The sequence below is a fragment of the Manacus candei genome, unplaced genomic scaffold, assembly GCF_025592945.1.
Source record: "Manacus candei isolate 608988 ecotype Guabito, Panama unplaced genomic scaffold, ASM2559294v1 h1tg000015l, whole genome shotgun sequence".
Taxonomy (NCBI): Eukaryota; Metazoa; Chordata; class Aves; order Passeriformes; family Pipridae; genus Manacus; species Manacus candei.
Genome location: NW_026138063.1, coordinates 6,568,765 through 6,589,201, shown reverse-complemented (window position 1 = coordinate 6,589,201; position 20,437 = coordinate 6,568,765). Strand labels below are relative to the sequence as shown.

General features: G+C 39.1%; 1 long non-coding RNA gene across 1 annotated transcript; it reads left to right on the top strand.

The window, feature by feature from the left end:
• The first annotated feature begins 4,895 nt into the window (after nt 1-4,895).
• Nucleotides 4,896-16,971, top strand: LOC127468518 (uncharacterized). Its single transcript, XR_007903588.1, has 3 exons — nt 4,896-4,975; nt 6,280-6,411; nt 16,926-16,971. It is a non-coding gene; the product is annotated as an uncharacterized LOC127468518 (long non-coding RNA).
• Nucleotides 16,972-20,437: the final 3,466 nt, after the last annotated feature.

The window sequence follows — 20,437 nt, the reverse complement described above, 5'->3', positions numbered from 1 at the left end:
TCTCTAAGTGGAGACACATGTTGTCACCAAGGAGAAATGTCCAAGGTACAGGTATATAAAATTTCTGCATCCTATTCTCATTTGATTTCTCTTTCATTCGCAGTAAAATCAAACTCTGTGTTTATAGACTTGGATTTCAACCTGATAGAGTGACTCTTTCTAAATGCTACACCATCAAGGCTTAATTATAAAACAATTGCAGTGGGTGCATTTATCATCTGCCATGCATACCGTTTTCACTGTTTTCTGTCCTTTGGAGAATTTAATTATTTGAGCCTGACAAAATGAACAAAAAGCAATAGGACTTGAAATACATTTTCATTTTTCTTTCAACTTGCCTTTTTTTTTTTTTTAATGTGACAAACAAAGTTCCCAGTTGATTAGAAGCAAATTTAAAGATAAATGGCCTTTTCTTCTTACCTTTAATTTTGGCTGAAACTAGCGGATGAGCTGGCTCAAAAAACACTGATTTTTTTTTTCCTGGTTTGCTTTCTTTTGAATTATTGTTCATGAACTTTTCCAATCCATTTTTAAGCCTGATTTTACTGTCTGCTTTGATAAACTTGTGCCAGCAAATTACAGCTGTTTAAAAAAATACTCGCTTTTATTTGCATATCTCATGTTAGTCTGAGTGTTTTTCATTCTACTGAAGGGGACTTGCAGAACAAAAATTTTGCTTTCACATTGTCAGTGGTGTCCACGACTTTGTAAAGCTCAGTCATGCTCTTCCTCAGTGCAGTGAGGAGTGCATTTTATTTATTTAATTGGTGTTACAGGCTGTGATATCATGGTTCACTAGATGATGTTATGCTTTTCAACATCTTTCACTTTAATGCATTGTTTGGAAGTGATAATCTGGCAGAGCTGGGCAGCAGGATCAAAAGCTTAAAACTGGTATTGCGAAAGGACTTGTTTGTTAGAGAAGCATTCCTTAAGGAAGAGCCTCAGCAGGGAAAATTCAGCCTGGGCAGGAAAAACTGGCAGCTCTCAGTGGCTTGTGAAAATCATTGCAAATTTATATTGTAAAATTTGCTGAGTTGGTGTCTTATTAAGATGCCAAAGATATGCTCCTTCATTCATCCCTGAAAGGAGGCTGTGGCAAGGTGGATGTTGGCCTTTTCTCCCAGACAACAGGACAAGAGGACATTATCTCCAGCTGCACAAGGGGATGTTCAGGTTGGACATCAGGAAGAATTTCTTCAGTGAAAGGGTGGTGAAGCACTGGAACGAGCGGCCCAGGGAGGTGGTGGATTCACCATCCCTGGAAGTGTTCAAGAAATGACGTGACATGGCACTCAGTGCTGTGGTTTAGTTGAGAAGGTACTGATCAGTCAAAGGTTGGACTCGGTTATTTTGGAACTCTTTTCCAACCTTAATGATTCTATGATTCTATACACTTTCCTTCCTTTTCTGCTCTGTCCCTGGCAAACTAAATTTCTCTCTGCAGAAGCCCCTCTGGGGCACTATTTGATGTGTGTGGCTATTGCCAGCCATGGATCAAGTTTCCCTGCAACAGCACAAAGGACAATAGAAAAGGTAAAAATCAATTAAATAAATAGTTTGGTAGCAGTCAGAATAGTGTGCAAAATAAGAGAGCTTACTATTTTTATTATTCTTTAAAGCCTTTAAGTTGAATGCAATTCTGTAGCCTTCAGAAAAGAGGAGAATATGAGTAAGTGCTGAAAACCAACTGCAATGAAAGGACAAATAAGGCTAGATGATTTTTTTTAAAGTTTTTTTGCACAGAAGTTCTCCATCTGCAGCTCACAAACCACCTGTGAGATGTAGGAGGTTCCTGCTGGGTTGCAGCCAGAAGCTCTTATGTGCTTATGATGTACAATACGCCTACTCCTAAAATTGTCTCAAAATCGGTGTCACAAAAAACTCAAGTAAAATAGAAAAGCGATGAAGCTTCCTGGGCTGCATTTACCCAGTGACAAAATGCAATCCAAATGGGATTCTTCTCCCTCCATCCCACAGGACAGGCAGCGTGGGAAGGAGTCATTACACTGAAATTCAAAGGGATGGGGCAGAGGCTGAGAAAGAGGGTGCAGGGGAGCTCTGGACAGGAGTGGATACAGAGGAGATCTGATGCCAGAGTGAGAGGAGAGGGAGAAGTAAGAAGCCAATTCTTTCGAGTGGCATTGAGATCAGATGAGAGACTAAGGGGAAAAGAGAGAAAACAGGGGGGAAAAAGGCAGGAGAACAGGTACTGATCTGGTAAAGGCTTGAGTACAGCAGAGGGAACTGGGAAATGGCTGAGCCAAAGATGGAAACAAGACATTAGGTTGGGGTTGTGGGAAGAAAGTGAGTTTAGACAACTCCTGGGAGAATGGTTGGGATGTGAAGACAGAGAGGAGGAATAGATAGGATTTGAATTTGGGAATTAATGTTATTTGACAATGGCATATGAAATAGACTTTAGAATCCTAAAGAGGGGAAATGAGGACCAGAAAGAAGAAGAGACATGAAAAGTGATGCACGAAAGCGTCTTTCTAAAGCTTTGAGGGAGCTCAAGGGAACGTATTTCATTGTTTCTTTTTTCTGAAAGTTCTGTGAAATCTAAAAGCAAAGTTTGTCTCTCATCCCCTTTTGAGAGTTACTTTCAAAGAATTAAAAAAAATAAATAATCCTAGTAAACAGTGTTAGATGATCATTGAAGTTGCAGACGTTATAGAATGCCAAATTAATGTCCAGCTTCATATGGATATTAGGATACCATTATGAGCAATACTATCATGTTATTTCCTCCCTTTATAGTTTTTTTTCCTTTTTCTAACACTCTTTAAAAACTACAGGTGACAGGCTATATTTTATCCAAGGTCTCATCCCCTAAAACTTGATTTCTGCTGACACAAATTAGATGATGGTCATTCTGTCACTGTCACCTTGCCTGGTGAACTGGCTCCTTACACATGGATGCAGTTGTGGGGAGAGTACATCCCATCTGCTGGCACTGGTACGACTGGATCTGCTCTAGGAAATGATCTTCCAACGGGATTTAATAACTGCAGGTACTGAAGAGAAGCTGTTGGTTACTTTGATGTCTTATGCATGTGTCACGCCTGCTCTAATAAACACAGAAGATTTTTCTTGTGCTGCCAGTTCCTACTTATGTATAAATATACTTATGTATACTTATTTATAAAGTCAGGTTACCCTTGATGTCCCATCAACCTGCTTGCTGCAGAAATAAATGTGTGTGTTACCTTATGCAGAAAAGTAGGTGGAGAAGCACATAGAAAGTAACTGAAACTATCAAGTCCTTCAAAATGGATGCCTGTCTTTTGGAGTGGGGTGGGGTTTTTTAGAGCCTTTAGATATTTCTTGAGTTGTTGTGAGCTAATGAAGGTGTTCATGGCTGAGGAAGGGATGTCACAAGGAAACAGTCCCTGGGAGTCTACCTGGGTGACAGATCCACCTGTTTCCTCCTCTAAGAGCATCACGCACACACTAATGAGGGAAAATGCTCATCAAATTCTGCAGTTTCTATTGAACTTTGGAAATGAAATGGAGGTAGGTTCAGAGAGGGAAAATATCAAGGGTGTTCAGTCATTCTATGATTCTAATTGTTTTACTAACTATATTAAGCCTCTTTTTTAAATTTTATTTTTAATAGAATCTTCTTCTTCTGTGGATTTCATAGTTTAACCCTCCATGAAACCTAGAAGGGACCTTCCCCTTCCCATGATAAAATTTTAAAGTGGAATGTTTCCAGAAAGCATGGGGAGTAATGATGGGGGGAAGTAATATGAAATTTTTTTTGACAAGAAGATGACAAGAGATGAGACTGAATAGATTTTTGCACACTTTGGGATTAAAAACCTAAACTGATACATTTGATAGCTGTCTTGGGATGAAACATTAACTCTTTATTTGCAGTGAAAAGCTACTTTAATGATTTTAACATTTACCCACTAAATTTTTCTCCTTATATATAATTCAAAATGCTATATCAACTCCTCAAAGGTTAGGACATGCACTCATTTTAATGTGCAAGTGGATCACCAGGTTGTTGTATCACTGTGCTAATCTTGGTGCTAGTGGAAGGTTTTAGTCAGGACCAACCTTCTGTGATAGAAAGGTTTGTGCCAAGTTGGTTCTGGTGGAAGATATTTAAAATAATGATTTCTGATGCTGAGTCACAGTGTTGTCACAGCACTATTAATAATAAACTGGGAGAACATTTGTCTTGCCATATGGGATGAGACTAAATATTCCGATGTCTCCCTCTGGTATTGGATGGCATTATATAATGTTACAGCATGAGGCATATACATTTCTTCTTCCCCCCTATTCCTCCTTAAATGCACAAGACAGATTTCAACTGTCTGAAGGAATGAAGAGTTGTTAGAGAGAGTTGCCCTGATTTCTCTTGGGAGCTGTGACAATTGTCAAGGATTCCTTTTCTGCCTCAGTCCCTTGTAAGGAGATTTAGTTAAACTGTGTTAAATTCTGTGCCCACGTTCATAGTCAGAAATAAAATGTCTTCAATTTGATTTTAACTTAAATCGTTTAGGAAGGTAAAGAAAATTTAATCAAGGCATTTTTAACACTTAATAAAAAAGTCTGAATAACTATATAATGCCATTTAGCTAAGCCACTTCAGAAATCCATTGGAATTAACCCTTTTGCTCTCACGCTGACAAGCTTTGAGAATGCTCCATGGACACTCTTCTATGGCATTATTAACAGGCTAATGTGTTGGGTTTGCTTGGCCAGGTTCTGCTAGTGGGGGGGCTACAGGGGTGGTTTTTGTGAGCAGCTGCTGGAAGCTTCCCTTGTGTCCTGCAGAGCCAACGCTGGGCAGCTCCAGGACAGACCCACCGCTGGCCAAGGCCAAGCCCATCAGGAATGATTGTAACACCTCTGGGATAACATGTGCAAGAAGGAAAAAAAAAATTATATGGCAGATGAAAATTGTAACCAGAGAAGAGCAGAGTGAGAACACGTGAACAACGATGTAGCCACCAAGGTCAGTGCAGAAGGAGGGGCGGGAGGTGCTGCAGGCAGCGGAGCTGAGGTTCCCCTGCAGCCCGTGGTGCAGACCGTGGTGGGGCAGCTGTGCCCCTGCAGCCCATGGGGGAGCGCTGGGGTGCAGAGACCCACCTGCAGCCCAGGGAGTAGCCCACACTGGAGCAGGTGGATGCTTGAAGGAGGCTGTGACAGCACGAGAGGCCAGTGCTGGAGCAGGGTCCTGGCAGGACTTGTGGCCCTGTGGGGACCCAGGCTGGAACAGCCTGTTCCTGAAGGACTGCACCCTGTGGAAAAGTGACCCAGATTGGAGCAGTTTGTGAAGAACAGTTGCACGTGGGATGGACTCACACCAGAGGGGTTTGTGAAGGACTGTTTCCTGTGGGAGGGACCCCACGGAAGTGTCATCCTCATCCTCCAGTAGGTGCCATTAATTTGCCTCTTGCCTCCTTACATGTCTCTGTCCTTTGTGTCACCTTCTTCAGTGTGTCACCTTTCCTTGGAGGAATACTTAGTCTTTCCCTTTTCAACTAAAATTTCTAACATTGCACTCCTCAGTAATAAATTGATGTCAAATATGTTTCATAGCATTCCCATCCCAAGTCATTTGGCATCTATTTTAAAAATAAGATTGTACAAGGATTAGCCAAGTCAACTATCTGTAAATATTGAAGATGACTTAGCTAATGGGGAAGATGTAAGGCTACACAGTGGCTAAAGCAAATATTTAAAATAGAAAAGCACTGAATAGAGTTGCTTCCTGTCTCAATCACAGGAAATTCTTAAACAGCTATCCCGGCAAATTAAAAAAACCCACGTTTATTCTTATGCTGGGATAAGATATGGGAGATAGATTTTAAATTGAGGGACTTTCTATCATACCTAAAGTATAACCCTCTCCTTTTTGTTAATATTTTAGATATCTTTGCACAGTATAGTTCAGACACTGCGTGTTTATTTGAGGTCTGTAGCATCATGTTATTGCCAGACACTGATAAGTCTAGCCTCCATGTCTGCTTGAAAACTGTACTGGGAAAACCATTAAAATAAGGAAAACTGAATTAGGATTTTATGATGTTTGAGAAAGCTGCAAACCTGAGATAAAGAATTCTTTTTTTTTTTTTTTTTTTGGAATGGGCACAACATGCATCTCAGAACAAGCCTGTGTTTACTTCAGTAAAATGTGGATTTAAATGAATGTGGATGGGTAATGGAAAACATCTCCATTTCTAAACATGCTGCCATCTCATTAAGGGTAGACAACATCCTGGTTCTAACTGAGAAATTATTCTTTTTCTGTTGCAGAAGTAAGAACCTCAGGCTGGCTGAGTGAAATGTTCCTTATAAGAGTACTTCAGTGCTAATGACAATAACAATAAGGAAAGCAGCAATTCAGTGCTGGAGGATGCTGCTGAGGAAACATTGACATGAGGGCAGGTAATTAGTGCTGCAGCTTCTATTAAAATTAGGGGGAGGAAAAAGCCAAAATGGAGTCATTGGAGCAAGGAGGTTATTAAAATGAAAAAAAAAATATCTTATTTACACTGTGAATCCGGCTGAACTAAGTAAGCTAATCAATATGATGGGCAAATTCTATTAACAGCAGGAAAAAACCTGAATGAATAATTAAAGTATAGCAAAGAAAAGTAAATATTTGGGGCACTGGGACAAAGCTGACAGAGCCTGAGTTGGTCAGTGTGGTGGAGTTGTTGCTCTTTAGCTTTTTTTTGACTCTCTAAAATAATCAAGGACAGAATACTGCATATTGTCACTTTCAGCAGTGTAGAACCTTTCACTATTGCCCAAATGAGATGGGGCATATGTGTGGGAAATGAGAAGAGAAAAATGAATCTGTTTGAACACCAGATAGAATTTGATTCAGCCAAAGTTGGAAGGAAAGTTCATGTCAGATTTTTGCAGATCCTTGATGAATAATTCTAATAGAAAACAGACTTCTGTGGCCCGAGTTTCTTTTTGATATAGCATTAGAGAAGCCCAGCAAATTAGAACAATTATGAGTTTGGCTGAGACTGTTCAGTGAATATATATGGAATTAGCCAACTGGTTCTTTCTGCAAATTCCAAGTAGCCTTTTTAGCAACAGAATAGTGTTGCATTTTTTTCCCAGCTTAACTAGCAATAGAATTTTTTCTTCCAACTTTGAATGTTGTTATTTGATTTAATGGAAAATTTTGAACCTCTTTCGGGTCAGGAATGGGATATTTTGCTTTTTATATAGTTCCTAGAATAATGGCTTCTTGGTCTTGATTGGAGCCTTTCAGAGCTTCAAATAAATTGAACCATTTTTCTTGCTTATGCCTTTGCCTTTGTGTTTTGGAATCGGGAGAGGGATTGGGACTGGTTGGGGCATGGTGACCTACATGTGGTGCAGTAGAATAATGAATGAATGAGAATTCATGTTTGGTAAAATCAGAGATTTTTCTTTACAGCATTATCTGTTGCAGAAAAATAAGAATCTGTTTGGCTCAATCTGCCTTTTTTTTTTTTTTCTTGCTGCAATCAAATAAAATGCAGGGTTTAGTTTTGTGTCAATGAAAATTAATTAGCATAAATTGTAAACCCACTCTCTTTCTGAGAGCGCTGAGTTTCCCTGTTATTTCCTTTTAAATGGAATCCTAAAGGGGAAAAAATCAGATACCACAGCATAAATATTGCATTATACTTAACTGATTTATATTTATAAAGCTAATTCAACTTCCTAATGCAATTTAAACAGGGAAAAGGTTTCTCTGTTAAGGCTGCTTTAGAAGTTGGATCGAGCATGCTGATGCAGTCAAAATGAATTGGGGTTCTGACCTGATTGTCTCATTTTTTACATGACCTCTTCCCATTTTCTTATGTTATTTTCCTCAGTTAGGAACGTGCTCTAGTGAACTTCTTTGCTAAGAAAATAACTCTGTGCAAAATACACATCTGAGGTGACGGCTGCTTCTGACCTTCATGCATATTGTATTATCTAGTGCTGGTCAACTTAGAGCTCTGGCTTATTGGAAATTTAGTCCTTGACATTGTCCCTGTGTTGAGATCAGGACACGTGGAAATTGAAAGGCTTTTCACAGTGTAACACAAATGACTGGCACGATGCTAATCCTTCCTAGGTGCTGGGTAATGTCACAGCAGGTCAGGTGTGTTTTCTGACATTATGTGAAGTGCATCAAGTTACAGCAGGGATTAATGAGGCCCTCTTAAGAGCCTGGGTTTTATGGTCCCTTTTATTCAAAAAGGGAGTTAGTTGTTAGTTTTCAGAGATTAAAATATGAGAATCTTTACCTGAGGTATGTGGTACATGCAGGTGTTACTAAGTTACCAGTAACACAGTATTAAGGGATTTCATGAGCCAGAGATTTGAAACTCTCTCCGAGCAGGAGGGAGGTAGGAGCTGGTTAGACAAACTTCATCTTAACTGGATCAGAGGCAGGACAGGAAATCGTGAATGTGAAATATGAACTCAGAATAATCTCTAATTGATTGCAATTTTGCAGCAGAGCAAGGGAATACAGGTGGGGTCTGACATCTGGCATAGGATGTGTGACTCTGGACTATTTGTTCCACAGGATGAGTTCAAATCCCAGTTCCAGGTACCCAGACAAATAACTCAGGTGATTAGTTCTGTAAATGTAGATTCTGGTGTGGGGTGAAGGAGATGGATTAGAGGGAGAAGTCTGGAAATTTTCTTTACAAGACCTGCCTAAGGCTGAACATTGCTCTTCTTGTCTGGTACAGAGAAAGAATGGCTCTTTTTTGTCTGTGGAATCACACTTCCTACACTTAAAACTGTGAAATCACCCACCTTGAAGGCTGCTGAGGTGACTAACATTTCTAGAGAACTGACATTGATTAGACAGAAAACTGCACAGTTGTGCAATGCATCACTATCAAAGAAAAATGGATAAGCCTAAGCCTTCTGAAACAAAGACAGTGCAGTCTTTTAGACTGTAGTACATGGGGTCTTGCTGTAGCCTCTTCCTTTCACCTGTAGTCACACAACTAAAAGACAGTAGGTTTAGATGAGAGATTAGGAAGAAGTTCTTCACTATGAGTGTGGTGAAGCACTGGAACAGGTTGCCCAGAGAAGCTGTTCATGCCCCATCTCTGGAAGTGTTCAAGGCCAGGTTGGACAGGGCTTGGAGCAACCTGGTCTAGTGGAAGGTGTCCCTGCCCATGGCAGGAGGTTTGGAACTAGATGGTATTGATGGTTTCTTCTAACCCAAACTATTCTGTGATGCCATGACACTACACTGTCCCATCTGCTGCTGTTGCTTTGGTCAGTCATAGAACTTCATCTTGTTCATTCATGATAAGGCAGGTCCATGTAGTAGCTCTGAATACGGACACAGCCTGCATGAGAATTAGTTGCCATTACTTTTATCTAATTGTGATGTCCCTAAATGGGCGTAAATCAAGTGTTTTAACCATGCCAGGTCAAATTCTCCTGTGCTGGCTACAGAAGTGTACCTGGACATCTGTGTGGATGAACCTTTAGCCTGATGAAGCTGTTTGTGTGTGTTGGTGCTGTGGTTCTCAGGCAGAGAATAAAGGAAAGTTGAGCACAAACGTGCTTCAGATTACTACTGCAAAAGATGTTGGAAGGAAGACAGGGACCATCTGTTGCAGAGCAGGTTCTGCTCCCCACAGGCACTAAAAGAAAGGTTTCCTTTGGCTCACTGCTTTTAGGCTCCCTAGGGTTTCTGTTTAGGACTGCCCTTTTGCTCATCATCAGAGGATGCCTTTGATCCCGGTAAGAGCAATCAAGTTTAAAATATTTGTTGTTTTTTTTTTTCTTTCCTCTCTTTAATTAGCATGTCTCTTTTCAAAAATACAGTTAGGTACTACATCATTTCCCTAGACCAGTTATTGAGTCCCTTATTTTATTTAACAATTCTGTGATATGGGCAATACAACATCTCATGTTGGATAATTTATTTCTTCTCTGGCATAAAAAGCCATTAGCCTTAACTATTTATTCAGTAACATTTTTGTTCTATTTAATGGAGTCCAATCCATCTCTGGGATTAGCAGTGTGACTGCCAACCAAGCTTTTGCAAGTGTTTCCCAAAGGCCCAGTAGAAGTTCATATTTTATGTAAAATATAAATTGTAAAATATCATCTATTTTACAATTGCAATGCAGAGTTATTCATTGCCCATTCAAGAACAGACATTTATCACAGCCTTGACTACTGTAATTTTCCTATATTCCAGTCTAACTGCCCAAGGTTACAGTGGTCAGAGCATCATTATTCTGCTTCCCCATTGTGACTTACAAGCACTTGAATTGGGATCAGGGAAGAGGCAGCAACAGATTGGCAAGGACATCTCACAGCCTCTAACTCACCAGGATTGTGTGAGCTCCATGGACTCGATGAGATCCAGTCTACACTAAGTCATGGCAGTCAGCCTCAACAGGACTTTCAATGATGAGCTCAGTATGTCTGCTTGGTAGATAGCAAAGTAATGGTCAGAGAAGCCAGATTCAGGTAAAAATTGTCACCCCTTTACATGCTGGATTGAACTGGTAATGTGTACCTAGTGCTTAGGACACTGCACATCAGAAAGATTGCATAAAATAAATCCAACACACCAAGCAAAGAGGGGCAGCAGGAGGCTGGAGTCACCTTTGCTTTAACTGAGCTCCAGGGAGCTGGCAGGGGGCTGGAGATGAGGCTGTGTAGGGGGAATTCTACTGGCACGGTGAGCAGTGCACACCATGGCACAGTTTCCACAGGGATCAACCTCACTTCTCCAGACACCTCCTCAGTGAATGCTGACCTTGCCACCTGGTGCATGTCATTAAAAAACATGCAGGAGGTGTGTGTTCCTACCTGAGCCCTGAAATGTTTTGTCCAACCTCTCTGTCACATCTCCTTTTCCAGGCTCATGTGAGCAACCCCTCCCTAACCTCATAGACCTTCCACTTCTGTTGGACTCCTCACTGCCTGTTCTTTGGCTATGTTTCCTCCTCATGAGCTTCCTTAGGGAACTGAAAGTGTAAATATCTTTGTTGCCTTTTTATGTCATAGCTCTAAATTACCTCCCCTCTCTTCTGTATTATATCCATTGACTTTGTAACTGCCTTACCTTCTGTGAAGCATTTTAGCATCTAGAGTGTGTGAATGTGCAGTCTTTTAATAGCATTTCAAAAAAAAAAAAATTGGAGAAATTTCCAAAGGCCACAAAAGAGGGAAGGTAGCTTGGTGAAGGTGTGCAGGCAGATTTCTGGACACCTCCTGGGCACTGCTGTAGACACTGGTGTGATGTGGAGCATGTCCCTCTGAGCACCTGTTGAGCTTGAATGTCCATCCCACATAAGGGCACAATGAGATTTATTTCTTTCAGGTGGGAGGTTTTAATGAGGCAGGGAAGGTGGCTGTCTCTGAGTTTGCATTTTTAAGTGCTTACAACAGTGCAAACCAGAGCCTAGAAGCTTTTAGCTCCTCTTTAATATAGTAGCACTTCTATAGCATAAGGAGAAGTTGTAAAAGTGAAACAATGCCATACAATGGCAAATTTAATAATCTCTAAATTGTTTTTCTTCTCCATTTAATTTCAAAATTCTGAGATATATCATCCACAAGAAATATACTCTGAGATATAAGTTCATGCACAAATAATTTTTAGGCTACTGGTGATTCTTAAGCAGCATGTAAATTGTAATTATTGTAATCAAAATAAACCTTGAATTAAATTTTGTTTTCTATCAACATTCTTAGTAATAAGAGCTTGATATTTTATACAGGACAATAAAATGGTCCTGAAAAGACTCAATGAGCATTCTCTAGGCACCAATTTATTTTTATTTTTCTACTATTAATTTAGTAACAGCAGAGCCTCACCAAGGGAGAACACTTTTACCACCATATCCTCTAGATGTCATGACCTAGAAGACTGCCATGGTTGTCTAAGGATTCATGTCTAGATAGTCACTTCTTTTCTTGTCAGTAGGAAGGCGGCTACTGGCAGAATCCTGGTCAAAGAAGCTGCAGTGGCACATCTCATCACCTCTGTAGCTCCCAGGAGCTACACTCAGAGGGATGCTCTCCAAACATGCCTGTCAATTCTTGGCCCTAGCAGAGATAGTTTTGTCTGCATCATTCTCTGAAACCTGAAGTGTTATACCAGCTGCTTGCAACAGTACAGAGTCAGATGGGGCAAGCTAAGTGACAGGTTAATATAAATCTTTGTCCTCCTCAAGATCCTCAGCATTGTTGCAGATGCTGTCTGCCCACAGCTCCATTGCTGGTTTCAGTATTATGCAACTTCAGCTCTATCTGGAAACTCTGTTAATGGTCTTAATATCTCAGTGCTGACACCCCTCTGCTAACAGCCTTATTATCGTCCTTAAGTATGGGAGACTGACAGTTTTGAAATAGCAATAAATCAGCTTTTTCTGTCATCTGTTTATCTCAAGTTAGGCCAGTGTGAAGCTGCCAGAAGAGAACCCTGAAACCAGAGTGTGACTCTGCATGTAGCAAAATTACCCCTTCTTCCCTATTCTGCTCCAGAAATGTGTCTCCTGGACTAAGAGTGTCTAGATTGAGTTGTGAACATAATTGATTTTCTAGTTTGGCCACTGAGCTGAGAAATGAAAATATGTTCAGCTTGGGTCAATGTGATTTTTTTTTTCTTTTTTCTCCTAGGCATAAATTAAGGAGGCAGAATCCATTTAGTGGTTCTCAAATAGGGAGCCACCCTAGTGTGGTAATGTACAAGCTTATGACTCATCTGCATACATAGAGTGTGTCCATCTCAAATTTGAGATCTCAGGTCTGTTTTATTGCTGCTGGTGCTTTTCCCCTCTCATTTACTTTTTTCTTCGATTCTTAAAAATGATAATGTCTTGCAGCATTCTGTCTTCCTTGAATTAAAGTCAATAACCACTTTTTCTGACATCAAAGATCACATTTTCGATCACATTATTTGATTCAAGTTGGCTCCTCTGACCTCCTCAGCTTTTCCCCGGAACTTATTGATCACTGTTTAATTTTGTTTTTTTTCCCTGTCTCACTAAGAGATTTCAGCGAGGTGGCCCTAATTTGCTCATCCTACAAAAAAAATCACCCTATTTGTGATGTTTGGTGGGGTATTTGTTCAGCTAACACAGCATTTGATCCCCAAACACCTCTGCCTTCATTAGGATTCTTATTGTTGTGAAATCATCTTCAGAGTTTGCTCCAGAAGACTGAGATCTCTAAATGAATCAATGCCCTACTAAGAGTCAAAAATATTATGTCTTTAAGACAGAGATTAAATAGTGAGGTTAAAATTAAGCAGCTGCCTAAAATTAAGTTTTTGCATATGTATCTTTTTGGCACTTTGGGCAGTATATTTAGTACATGTGAACGAATATCCAATGTCTAGTGTGGTGAATAATGATTTAAACCCTTTTACAGAGCTGAGAAGACAGACAGGTACTGATAAAGACTTTTCTGAATTGTCTGTAGAACAGAAAATCAGGATATTTTTTTATGACAATATGAACGTGTAATATGTCAACTAAAGATGAGTAACTAAATCAGAAACCCCTTGTCCTAAATAAAAGTTACTTTTTGTCCTAATGCATAATTCAACTAGATTAATCGAAATCCCTCTGCTTAATAACTTTACAGACAGTAGTTTAATATACTACTTTTGTTGGTGAGCCACACTATTACTGAATAATTTTTAAAACAGCAGTTTGTCAGGCTGATCAAACAGGGCTAATTTTGAACACTTACATTTTCATCTTCAGTGGTTTCTATTCCTTGATTACAAAATTAGTCTCCAAGTAAGGGAGAACTTCCTGTAGATGGCAATGTTACACTGGGATAAAAACTAGTAAAAACCCTACATCTCAGTGTCTTTACTCTATTAATCAGTGAAGAAAGGCATTAATAGCAATTTGAGATACAGCTGCTGAAACTGCTGCAGAGGTAAATATCTATAAACACATCATTTGCAGTAAAATGTAAGGCTGATTGGATCCCTGTCATTTGTTCTTATATGGGCTTATTGAGGAATCATGCTTGCTAGGGTTTTTACACCAATTCTGTATATGGTTCAACAACAGCCAGTTTGCCCAAATTCTGATTTAAACAGATGACATTCAGTTGATGGCCTCATCATCATCTTTAGGAGAGCTGCCATTGTTCCAGTTAAAAGCATGTCAGTCTGTTGGACCAGCTCTGACCCTCTCCTGGCAGCAACAGTAAGATCTTGGTCAGTTTTCACCTACTTTGTGGGCACCTTTTAATCCATTTATTCACTTTCTCTAAATGTTTTGTTGTGGTGTTTCGTGGAGTATTAGTATATAGTTTCAACAATCCATTTGTATATGGGTTTCAATCCCGTGGAATGCTTAAGCATCTGTATTTAACTATCTGAATTTTCATAGCTCCATGTAGACTATTCAGAAGTTGAAAGCTAGATGTGTCTTTAAGAAGTTTTGCTTTAAATTAGACACTTTCCCCCCATTTTCTTGAAAATATTATGCGATTTGGGAAAATATTTAGTTATTTGACAGGAAAAATAAGTGAGTTTGGAATCCAGCCCATGTGCTATGTGAGATAAAAATCCAGTCACTGAGCCTACATAGACAGTATTCAAAGCACTATCCAGGACAGAGAGTTTATGAGCGATCATTATGCAGAAATATATGTGAATAAACCATCTGTTCTGCAACTTCAAATAGTGAAAAAATGTGGCCAAAGAAGTCAGCACAAAGAAATTTTGTAAAGCAGTCATGACCTTAAATTAATCAAGTAAACTATTCACTGTGAGACGCTCACCCAGATCAAGAAGCACAGAACTGAAGATCCATTTCTTGAGGTCAGGTGTTAGAAAACTTCATGCAAACAGAGCACTGCAGTTCTGTACCATCATGCTGTAACTTTATTTGCCATCATAAGTAATTTGTGAAATAAAGTGTTTTAGTTGGAGGCCTGAGTAACAACCATCAAATCACATAGCTGGATGTGACTGTTTTGTTTACTGGGTATAAGGATGATTGTGCACAGAAAATTATAAAAATTATTAATTTGGACCATAAATGAAAGTTTTTCTCTGTTTTTATAGCCCACAGAATATATACACTAGTGAAGCCTGTACTTCAGCTGGGAATCCCTTTTGTCTTAAGTGACCTTTTGCAAGTATCCCTGGGGTCTTCATTGCAATTTTGTTTGACCTTTTGTTAAAAACCAAGCTCTTCTACAACTGATATTTGGCAGAGTGATTACTTGAGCAGAGATTCATTGGAAAAGAATTCCAAAGGCACCGACAGGAGCAGGGCACTGGATAACCAGCTGTAAGACACAGAGCTGCTCTAGGTCCTGGCTCCACACGCAGGCTGTATGTTATAATAAGGTTTTTCCTTAACAGACCAAAATAAGTCAGGTTAATGCTCAGGAAGAGAAATGCAGCCACCAGCCAAGGTGGATGAATGAGAGAATTATGTGGTCCCAGGTGGCCCACTGAATCTGCACTAAGAAACTTGTCAAGTACCTGTGGAACAAGGGTACACACGGTGTCTTCCTTTGGGGCAGCGTGGATGGGATGCTCTGATGGAGTAAATGGCAGTTGATTCAAGAGATCAACACCGAGATAAAAGGAGAGGAAGAGATCCATCTTTTGTTGCCTTGCTCACTTGCTGGCTGGTATCACATAGTGTATGGAGGGGAATCACATGTGCATATGCGTTTGGGAGAACAAAATGTGGAGAGGAAACTCTAAACTGGTTCACAGCTGGTGAGATTTAATTTAGAGACTGGCATTTTACACCTTTTTTTTTTTTTTAAGCTTCAGAGCGAATTCCCTTCTAATGGTAATGACAAAAATGCCTCAGACTTCTGGCCAAGCTTGTACTTTTGTGGCTACAACTCACACATCTGACACAATCACACTTCTGACGCTGTGCATTTCCTTACAACATGCACCAAACATTCAGTGTTTCCTCCAGTTTTCCAGATTCCAGACTAATTCTCCTGTGATAGGGTCATGTTTTACATTTTTATGTCTCCAATACGTAAATGACTTTGGATGAACAGCCACATGAAGAGAATTGGTTCCTTCCTGAATGTTTTCTTGTGTTTGTGAAATATGCTGGAATATCATTGGAAACAAGGCATAATTAGAATTGAGCCTCCAACATCAGGACAGCAATGGTGTTCAGAGCCTCAGCCTTATTTCACTGAGCACCTGTTTTATACCACATGAATACCATTAGTGCCAGTTATGTACAAAGATATGAAGGAAATGAGAAGCTAACTGGTCATAAGATTAGCGATTATGTGTTTATAAAATGTCTCAAGGCTAATTTAAATAAGAGAACTTCTTTCCTTTGTGTTCTGTGGGTTTTATCTCAGGAAATGACTGTGAAACCAGGTAAAGATGAGAAATCCATAAATAGCAGCCTCTTGATTCTTCGTCTGAATTTTGAAATGAGTCTCCTTATTTTCTTTCTAGAATAATTTGATTAATTTATCTCTTGGAGCTGAGCCACTAATTCAGGGAACAAGTGATGAATTTAGCTTTCTATTTATGGGTGGTCCTTTGAGATGAGATAATGCTTTCACACAGCTTATCAGTTGTTTTTTGAGTGTTGTCTTATTTTCTTTTCCATTTATTTCACTCTTTTCCTGGTGAATGGCTTGTTGTGATTATTTGGTAGTCAATATTTAACATGCAAGTCTTGTGGGTTCATTGTGATAAGTAACACAATGCTGCAACTGTCTCTGTGTTGAATAAACAGCAGAGGAGAAGAGTCTGATGCTGTCCCCAGGACTGTGAAAGTCTCAAGGAGAAAAGCAACTTAGAAAAGAGAACGAGACAGTTATAAAATGTTAAAAAACTATTGTCTTGACCTCACCTTGCTTAAAGCATAATTCCTTGGAAACTTCCTGCTGTAAGGCTTATTGGGAGGGTGCAGAGCTCATCTATATTTGCTGTCATTTCTCTGCAGCAATTGCTTTGGGAGTGAGATCCTTGTGAAGGTACAGCCATCAGGGAAAGACCTGGAACATTTCAGGTATGAGCTTTTTGGAACAGTGCACCCACAACCCTTTCCTGAAGCTCCATATACGTGTATGGAGTGTGTTCAGCCACCCTAAAGAAAAAGCTGAAGCTCAAAATGGAGGCTGTATTGTGATGCTCTCAGCTGTGTGATCTGGTCTTATCCAGATTCTTAAGAGTGAGAAAGGAATAAGTGTGGATTCATATGAAGATACCACTGACACTTAACAAAATTAGTAGAAGTCACGTTCCTGAATGATTCTGGAAAATCATACCTTTACTCTGTGAATGAATGCTGTTGCAATGAGCATTATGCCAAATGGCAGCCATTAGACTATTTTATGCTTTGTGAAGCTGGGATGGCTTGAATATTGTTATCATCATTTCAATGAGAACAATACTGCAGCATAAAAATTAAACACAATGTCATTCTTGATTTGCTAGAAATGATTGAAGGATCCCTTTTCTGAAAGCATAAGTGTATCTCCTTCTCCGTTCTCATCCTCCCCAGAAATTAAGAAATGACGTCTGAATCACTGAGAATATTTTCTGCAGTGGGCTAATTTGTAGATGTTGAGTTCATAAAGACTCCCTGCCAAACCACAGAAACCATTTCAGAACACAGGGTGGCTTCAAAGTAGCAAACTGATGTGATAAAATTAAGAATACTAGGACACAGTTTTATTGTGTGTCCTCTGTGACAAGTTGAAAAATACCTACTACCTGCTTGTAATCACAGGCAGTATCCAAGTGTATCTTAAAAAGAGTGGATGTTAGAGGCATCCAGATTTAATTGCAGCCTTGTTTAAGAAAAAGCTGTAGTTTAATTGCAGTGTCATTATCAGATGGTGGGGAAACTTCCACTGTGATAAAACTGGTATGTTTGTAAATACAGAATATTCCCCCTGCCCCTTTCAGGAATGTTAAGTGTGTAATACAGGGAAAATAGGTGAGGAAATATCTTCAGTGAATACCTACTCATTTCCAATCTTCCTGAATTACCATTTTCTTTTCAAACACAGCAGCACCCTACAGGGACAGACTTCTTTACATGAATGCTAAATAGAACTAAGAAAAAAAAGTAATATTTTTAGACACACTTCCATGCTACCTGCAAATTGATGTGATTTTTGGCACTGGAATAGAGGAATTATAAAGATCATAATTTTTAATTTGGTCAGAAAACAACAATCTTGGTAAATGGGCTTTGTTAAATGGGGCAAAAATGTGTTTCTTTTAAGCCAGCTCTTTGTGTTTATATGGTACGTAAAAGTACAGTGGCAAATGTGATAATAATAAAAATGTGTAGAAGACTCCACTTTATTGTGTGATACAATTGACTGAATACTCCTTATGTGCAAGCACATCCTTCTGACCTGATGTTAAGCATTAGCATTGCTTGAGGATCATTATTTTTCTTAAAAAAAGACATAATTTTTCTCATACTACCATAAAATCCCTTATTCCTTTAAGGGAATGCTAGTCATGTTTCTATGCCTCACTACTCTGTGATTTGGATAGCATCTTCTTCGCTCTATCTATTCAGATTTTAATGTCTCTAAGGGCTTATTTTTTGTCTTCTGTGTGGAAACAAACCCCCAAGCATTCCCCTCCCTCATTTATCACAATACAGAAATATAAATAATAATGGTACTCCTCTTTAGAAGAGACATAGACAAACAACTCTGTGCCAAAATTTTCTCTTCCTACTTGCTCTCGTAGGTTTAGGACACAAAGACTGCTCTTTTGTAAATTTGATGTTAAGTCTGAGATCCAAGGCATTTGTGGCTCTAATTTACTGTGTATGAACATATCTACAGATGTGTATTAATACATATAGATGTATAATTTTAGAAATGATGTGGGAATTACAATATCAGGAATGACATCTGAACAGTGTATGGGATTAACACTTTTCAGGTGACCTTGGCTTAATTCATATTTCAGCTTTTGAATGCCTAATTCCACAGCTTTGACTGACTTTTTCTGTCCCAAACTTAGCTGACTATTTAGGAAAGAATAAACCTAGTTTCATTTTAGATGTAGTTTTTTGGCTTTTCTTTCCAAAAGGATGGGAGTAAGGAATTTGAAGGCAGCTAGCATTGGTTATGGTCTCCAACGGAAATGCATGTATGTGTCAGATTAATTTTAGCAAATTATGTTAAATCATATATTTTAGGGCTGAATCTCATGTCCTTTCTTCTTGTCCTTTTGAATACACTGAGTTTCGTTTGAATATTTGACTTTTTGATTAAGTTTAGTTTTGTGTAAGTTATTAATTTTACCTAAACCTTTCGAAAGTTGTGTGCCTGCCGAAATCCACACTTTTTTCGACAATTAATGGAATTTTCAGGGTAAGATTACAGTCATTTGGGATCTACAGATCAAAAGGGCCATAGATGGCTTTTTTGCAGTGTGCATGGTACTCTTGATGTGAAACACATGATATTCCTGCTGCTTCTCTGATCTCCATTTCTGCCTGGTAATATACCACTAGGCCTTCTCAGGTAAAAAATGGGAATTTACTCTTTGTACAGACATGTGGATTTCAATAACACTACTGGATTTGTTTTATTAACTACAATATGGACTAAAGCATTTGAAGAGCACCAACACATTCAATCAGTTGGGGAGTGTGTACAAGGAGATTTGGGCAACTCTGAAATTGTTTCTGTAGATCTGAGCCTTCATGGACAAACCCAGCGTATATTTTAAGAAGTACTTCCAAGTAATTAGAATAACCCCTATCTTAAAAGTGTGTTTTGCCCCAAAGTGTTTAATACTGTCCCATAAAATGTTTAATTTTCTCTCAGTAATCTGGGAGAATATGTGATTGAGGGCAGAGCATACTTTGTGTGAGTCTGCTGAGGATTCAGAATCAGTTCTCACATGCTCCAGCCTTTTTAATTCTGAACAAGTTGTGTGAATATTTAATATACTGTAGGCCCAAGGTCATAAATGGTGTGCAACAAATAATTCATGCAACAAGCTTAGACTCTTTTCTGCTTCTTGAATCTCTGCGAAGGGGTGACCATTTACTGATGTAGAAATTCACTGAATCTTTTACACATTTTTTTGGTGGTTGTTGATATTGGTAGCACAGTAAATCTCATAGGGCAAGGTGGACAAATTATCATTCTGATGCTAATACTCCATAAGTTCTCTCATTGAATTTGACACAGTGACAGAATCATTAACAGCAGTCAACTTGATTTCGGCAGTTTACTGGAAGTAGTTTTTGTGGTTTTTTCATGTGTGACATTTGAATAATACACAGAATCACTTGGCATGCTTGATAATAATATTGCAATATATTTTTGTAATGGCTGTTGCTAAAATACGTGTATTGGCAACTTTCTCTGGTACCTACTCTATTCTCATCTCCCTGAAATAAAGTGTTTTATTTATTTGCAACACCTGGAGAACTATGAGAAGGATATTGTAAAAGCCCATCTGGGCAAG